The following is a 6772-nucleotide window of genomic DNA, read 5'->3' as shown; positions in this document are numbered from 1 at the left end:
ACAAGCACCATCCTCGGAACATCCATGGAATAAACTAAGAATGCTAATCCATTAATGGCTGGTCCAGACAGCGTGCGCTTCTTCTTAATTGAGCCTCCAGTTTTCTTTCTTGATAAAAATTTAAAGAGAAGACTGGTGCTTCTTGTGGTGCCGTCTAGTACTCATTGTAGGGCGAACAAAAGCAGAGTGACCAGTTGGGCTTGTTGGAAAACATAGTAGAAGGCTACAGCGCGGGAACCCACGGAGTCAAAGGAGGCACACAATATGGTCGCTTTGGCGCAAACAAGAAAAGACGGAAGGGAACAAGGGGAGCTCCATAGTAGAAATGTTATCCAAAAGTACATGTTGCTGGGCTAGTCCGTTTATATTGCTGAGTAGACCATAAATATGAGTCTCTTCTTTGCGCCAAGCGATCATATCTATGGTCTACACAGCAATATGAACCGATTATCCTAGCAACGTGTACTTCTCGGCACACAAAGTACACGGTCGCAACAGTAACTTTCATCAAAAATGTTTATTTTGCCGACGCGCAGCTAGTTTAGTAGTGAACACTTGGCAAAAAAAAAAAAAAACCTGCTCACAGAACCTGCTCACAACGCTATCGCAGTCTGGCATTTGAATCTAGGAAGGTCAATTCTTTTTCACAAAAGGCAATCGATTAACATCTGGCACATTCTTTCCCCGCCCGTGAACTTGCGGCAGCCTCGATAATTTTCCTCGTAAGGCTTGATTTGTTCCTTCATACAATCTTGAAGAGATTGCAGACAGGTTTACAACCACAGTCGCGGTAGAGCACACCTGGATGACCTCGCATAATGTTCTTAACATTGTTGTGGTATTCCCTAAGCCAATCGTTAATGCATCGGTCGGTTTGCCCGATGTAGACGCATGAGATAGTTGTCTCATATATTGCACACTGGGCACATTGCGTGCAGCACTGTCTGTGGTTAGATTTACACTTGGTTTTCTTTTGGAAGACGGCGCAAGTTTGCTTACTCAATGGCACCAGTTTTCCAGGCACGGAAAAAACATCAACATTGCACTCCTGCCAACCTTCTTCAGGTGGTGTGAAATTCCATGAACATATGGAAAGTCTGCCTTCTTAGCGTCATCCCGACTTTGCTCTTATGTAAGCTGTGCCCGTCCGCGACCAGATAGTTTTACTTTCTTAAGTATGCATTCCGCGTCACCATCCTGCCGTAAACATAAGGTATATCTAGCTGCATATAGACGGTATACGTGCGACTGAAAGCTTTCAAAAACAAAATCAAGAGCGTGTTTAGAAAGAAGAGCAATGGAGTAGCTCGACTGCCACATGGCGCGTTTCTCAGCGTTCGCACGCAACAGCCCTCCATTAATTGCGGAAGCTACGCGCAGGCTTCGTAGAGGAGATGCTAGATAGCGCTGAGTGTTTCAACGAAGCGCGAAAGAGAAGTCCCACTGCAGCACATGGCTTATACATACCTCGCTTCAACGGTGGCAATACATTGTGTCACTATATTGATTTAATGCTAAACGCATTACCGTCGACAGTGATCATGAGATGGGCTCTGCCGAAGTTTTTAGTATGCCTCCGACAAATACGCACTTCATGCTGCAGTGATGTGTTTTGCCTCTGCGAGAGAGTCAAAATTGCCGATGACACTACGCGCAGCACTGGTAAATGTTTTGTATGGCACAGCTTGCTTTCCAATTCTTTATTTGCGTATGGATCTTGAAATTAAAAGTTTGACGAAATCTTGTCCGGTCGGGAAGTAGTGGCATAATAGGAATAAAAAAAACAGAACGCCGATCAAAATTGGGCTGTCAAAAATTTTTCAAACGTTCGGGCTTCCGCACGGAAGCCTTGTTCACTGAGGCATTGTTAAAGAGTCGACAAGGCATCCGTGTGGAAGCCCAAACGTTTAAAAATTTTTGGCAACCCCATTTTGCTCGGCGTTCTATTTTTTATTCCTTTTATGCCACAATTTCCCAACCAGACGAGATTTCGTTAAACCCTACATTTAATTCAGCTACGACAGGCGTATTGCCAACCAACTCTGAGTGAACAAGCCTTCCGTGTTGAAGCTGTTATGATTGGGGGTTCAATCCCATAGCTCGTGATCCCTTGTCAAGGTTGGAGTCGGGCATGAATTAGAAGGTAGCTGGCCCATGCTGTCGTCCAAATTATCCACGCTCAGGGCGTTGATGAAGGGAAGGACTGCTTCTCATCGAGAACGAGGAATATGGATTTATTTACAGTATTTATATCAGTCTAACATGACTGTTTGAGAAAGTACAACAGTCTAACATGACTGCATGAGAGACAGTCTCCTGAGCAGCCGCACAACAGCGGTTTTTAAACACTAGGTCCTCTCCCGATACAAAGTGATGCGAACGTTCGTTTAGTCCGAGGGGCCCCGTAGAACTCGGAGCCGTTCCGGGTAGCGCGTTGTCTTGCGTCTTGGCCGGTGCGTGGGAAGCAGCGCAAAACGGCGTTCCCGCGGCAACTGGCGCACCCGTAGCAGATAAAGTCCGCGTTGGGGAGTTTGGGAACAATAGTTGGCCCGCCGAACTCATTGCGTCACAACGGCGATAAGGCTAGAGGTTGGCGGCGGTTTCAGCACAAAGCCTGCTTCATCGAACGCATCCTAGCTGAAGCGACGGAGAGTGGAGGATGCGCGTCTTGTTCCCCGACACAAAGTCGATTTAGTCACGCTGTGGCTAGAGGTTGGCGGCGATGCTCCCGAGATGTTGCTTCCACAGTCGCAACTGGGTGGCAAACTTGCACTGCAGCTGGCCGTTCTTAACAAAGCCGAAATGTTTAAACTTTTTTACAGCCTCATTTTCGTCGGCGTTCTGTTTTTTTTATTCTTATTATGCATATGCATGTTGTCTAACCTATGTATCAGTCCGCTCTGTGTTCCTGTGCTTGTCATGTGAGCGCACCGCTGTGGAGCTACAAATCTGTTGGCTTACTAGTTTAGATTTAAACGTATAGTGTATAAGAAAGCACACTCTCGCGTATATGTCTATAGGATGCTCTTTATCCCGGACTACACCATTCGTTCATCTGCTCTGATTAGTCGCCTTCGAGCTAGCTTGATTTTGCGAACTTCGCGCAACCTATTTTCTTCTTGCAAGGGTATTTCATTTTATTGCTATTTACTGCTATAGGTTTCATGTTTTTATTCGTCATAAAGTAAAACGGACCGCTGTCTTCACAAGTAAACATTCCAAGCACACACAGTTAATGGTAGTGCAGACGGCAGTGCTGCCTTTGGTCGGTCTCAGCTTTCTTGTGGCAAGTGTCGACAGATGTATACATCAAAGAGAAAATACAATTATCCTTTCATCGTGAAAAAAAAAGAAAATCGTGAGCCATTCTATTCTGTGAAAGTGGTTGATCAGCGAAGCTGTTTAGCATGCGATACAGAAGTGACACAGAATTTTGAACAATGGTACGGACTTGTTTACCGCGCTTTTTATATACATTGGCGTGGGCGATGGGACTGCCACCCTGAGGAGCCGGAGAACACTAGACACGCATGACGTTTCAACGGGACCACCACCACGGTAGAGCGGAAGGAAAGAAAAGGAGACATGCAAGCGCTTGGAACGCCGACAAAGAGAGGGAAGTGCGAACGTAGACATGGCCGGCGTGGGTCAAAGTGAAGTATCTGTTCTTGTCAGCCTAATATCTGATACGGGTTGTATTTCATTCCAAAATATTAAACTTATTTTTGCAGTTGGCGGACTGCCTGAAGCCTGCTTCACCTTTGCCTTGAGTCTTCCCGGTATAGCACTATTTTTGGGATTGGCCCAGGGACAGCGGTCCGCTGTAAATTAGCCATATTAAGCTTCGCTGTAAAAATACAATTTCCTTTAATTTTTCTTCCAGATTTATTTTCGTGGTGAATTCACGTAAAATAAAAAAATGGCTAAATCATTCCCAATGCATGCTGAGCCTCTTTTGGAAAACCACGCTGCCGCTAAAAAATACGTAGATCGGCATTATTTAGCTAACGACATTCAGTCCTGACGGACGGATGACCGGTGACGTAGGGCCTCCTTTTCAACTGCGTATGATATTATGCTATTTATGGGCAGACAGTTGCTACATTTGTAAAATAAAGTACATGGTTTGTATCTCTGGCGCTCCAAAGGCGCTGTCAGATCCATTGGAAATGTTCGTCGTGTTTTCGCTCGGTGAGCTATTACCTTCATTTTCGTATTTTTGTGTTCGTTTTATTTCATTTCATTCTTTCAGTCCTTAACTCTCTCTTTTTGTCTCACATGGGGTAGCTTGCGATAAGACTTTGTCCTCAACCCTGGCTTGATGAACTCTCTTGATCGATGAAGCATATTTGCTTGCCTACGCTAGCATGGAGTTTTGTTTGCAGTCTTAAGAGCCGACAACACTTAGGAGAACATGCATTTATGTTCCATAAACAACCGTCTCCAAGCAATGGCCGTACTTCGTTTTGTGTTTTTCCCACTACATCGAATATCACACCAGCGACGCACTCCTTTTATTTGATGAAATACGGCGCCAAAGGAATCCAGTAAGCGCGGCGAAGCGGTGCTATCTGAAGAAACATTAGGTGATCAGCCAGAATGGGGCCGGTGGAGATACCGTGGTTCTTTTATTACTAAATGTATACGACCATTTGTTTCACGCGCCAAACACAGAATTGTCTTCATACGTAATTTACTTTTGTTGCCCTTACCTCGCTTTGGTGCAACGATTGCCCGAACAGTAAAAGGGACGAGTATTTTTCAACTGGAGATCTTATTTTTTGTCACGCTGTCGGCTTGTTTTATTTTTCGACCGCAAGATGCTTGCAACCAACCGAATCAAGCTAAGTCGAGCTATGCTATTGCATTATTGAAAGCAATAATTCGAAGGCTGTTTCTTGGAGGCTTGGTCCGCGCACCAAGATTACATCGTACTTTCCCTATGTGCCATGCGTCCTGGAAGACTGATTCTCGTCAAGAAATTTTTTTCGAGCTACATATTACAACATGAAACTCAAAAGTTATTTCGTGCAATGAGGATAGCTTCACGACTCTCCTTCTTTATCGCTGCTCCACGCGTAGATGTCATACGAGAACTTACTTCTCTAGCATGCTGGCAATCTATTCTCTGTTACCGCTTTGCTCTCTCTCTCAGCGTTGGTTAAGGTGAAATCGAAGCTGCTTGTTTAGAGTATATAATTGTCACCAATACTCGTTATCTAAAGGTCTAATGCAAATTTCTGTAAACTTCCCTTACAGAGTACACTAAGCAAGCTGCCTGCATGAGTGTCACAATTAGGCTAAGCCGTTATTCAACCATCACTCTATTATCCTGATTCTACCTAATACATATTTCGTCTATTTAGATTGTTCTTGGTATTTATGTTTTTTTCTGACTTCCTTCAGTCGAGCCCCTAAAGAAGTCAGGAGGGCTTGCGGATACACACACATATGAAATCTGCCCAATAGTTCCCCTTAGAGAAGCAAGACAGAGGCGCAACCTTACACTAGAGTCGTAAACTTACCTGTCTGCGTAGGAAAGCAACAACACACAGGGTTTTCAAGGAGTCCGAAAATAAAATAAACAAAGGGAGATGGTCGCACAGTGATTGAGACATAAAAGGCACATAAATAAAACAGCAGACAAACTTCAACCGAACATTCCTGTCTACCGCGTACAGTCCTCGCCTTCCCACTCGTTCTCTTTCCTTCAAGTCTTGATCTGGATTTCAGTTCGGAGTTGTGATTCGCCAGTAATATAAATGCAACGAGTGGGGCCCACCCACATAGTGGGGCCTACGACTGATCCGGCTTTCCTTCCTGCATGTGAGCAGCACAGGCATCATAAGCCAGCCGACTCATTCTGGCTTTCTGGATTCGAGTAAAAGAATCGAAGCTTTTGCTGTACGAAGCTAAACAGAAGCATCAACTAAAGCAGAATCCTTGAGGTATTGGGTAAGGCATGAGGTTACAGTGGTCAGGAAAGCTCTCAATAAAGGCAGTAGCAGTAGTTCGACATGTCCGTCAATAGCGCGCGCATGACAGTCAATACAAATGTTTTACCTCCTGAGTAAAGCAAAAGAAAAAATTCTGAGAATAAAAAAGAGAGGGGAGGTGAGTATAGCCCCACATCATACGGAGTGTGGTCCCAGCGCCGTCACACTGCCGCAATGGTCATGAATTTTCCTCCATAATTAAGGGCTGTTAGAAAATTATTACGCACATATGTACATGTATACAGTGCAAGCGCTTCCTGAATACAACAGTAGTTCAGATACATGTGAAAATGGTGTGATATAGCAGTGTCGCATATAGAAAGTTGGCTTAAGCGGCTGTGGGCACGTCAAGTGATCTTCTACACAGTACTTATGCGAGTACGAAAGCGCACTCAGGGCAGTGCCTGAAAAACGCGTGTTTGGCATTGAATTAGGTTTCACCATTTGGTGTTCATTTGTTCATTTCGGTGTTGGATGTGTATTCCCTTCAAAACATGCCTGGCTTTCCGCTCCCCCGCCTACCAGCTGGGCTTTCGGCTTAAGAAAACTGCATGCATCCTACAAGTTAGTTTACATCGCATGGGAAGATGTGGTAAGCAACAATTCGCGGAAATATTTGTCGTATATTAGGTCTACACATACATGGTAACCTTTTACCGTTTCTGAAGCTTTATGTGAGCTTCCAACCTCAATAATAGGGTAAATTTTGAAGTCGCTGCGGATGCCCGAAGTCAAAAGCTAGCGATAATCTCGAGAGCTGCCTGTCATGGAGTTCG

At 44.7% G+C, this 6772-nt stretch overlaps 1 non-coding gene across 1 annotated transcript; it reads left to right on the top strand.

The window, feature by feature from the left end:
* The first annotated feature begins 3625 nt into the window (after positions 1 to 3625).
* LOC142583822 (U2 spliceosomal RNA) lies at positions 3626 to 3813 on the top strand. Its single transcript, XR_012828664.1, has one exon. It is a non-coding gene; the product is annotated as a U2 spliceosomal RNA (small nuclear RNA).
* Positions 3814 to 6772: the final 2959 nt, after the last annotated feature.

The sequence above is a fragment of the Dermacentor variabilis genome, chromosome 5, assembly GCF_050947875.1.
Source record: "Dermacentor variabilis isolate Ectoservices chromosome 5, ASM5094787v1, whole genome shotgun sequence".
Lineage (NCBI taxonomy): Eukaryota > Metazoa > Arthropoda > Arachnida > Ixodida > Ixodidae > Dermacentor > Dermacentor variabilis.
This window is presented reverse-complemented; position numbering and strand designations above follow the sequence as displayed.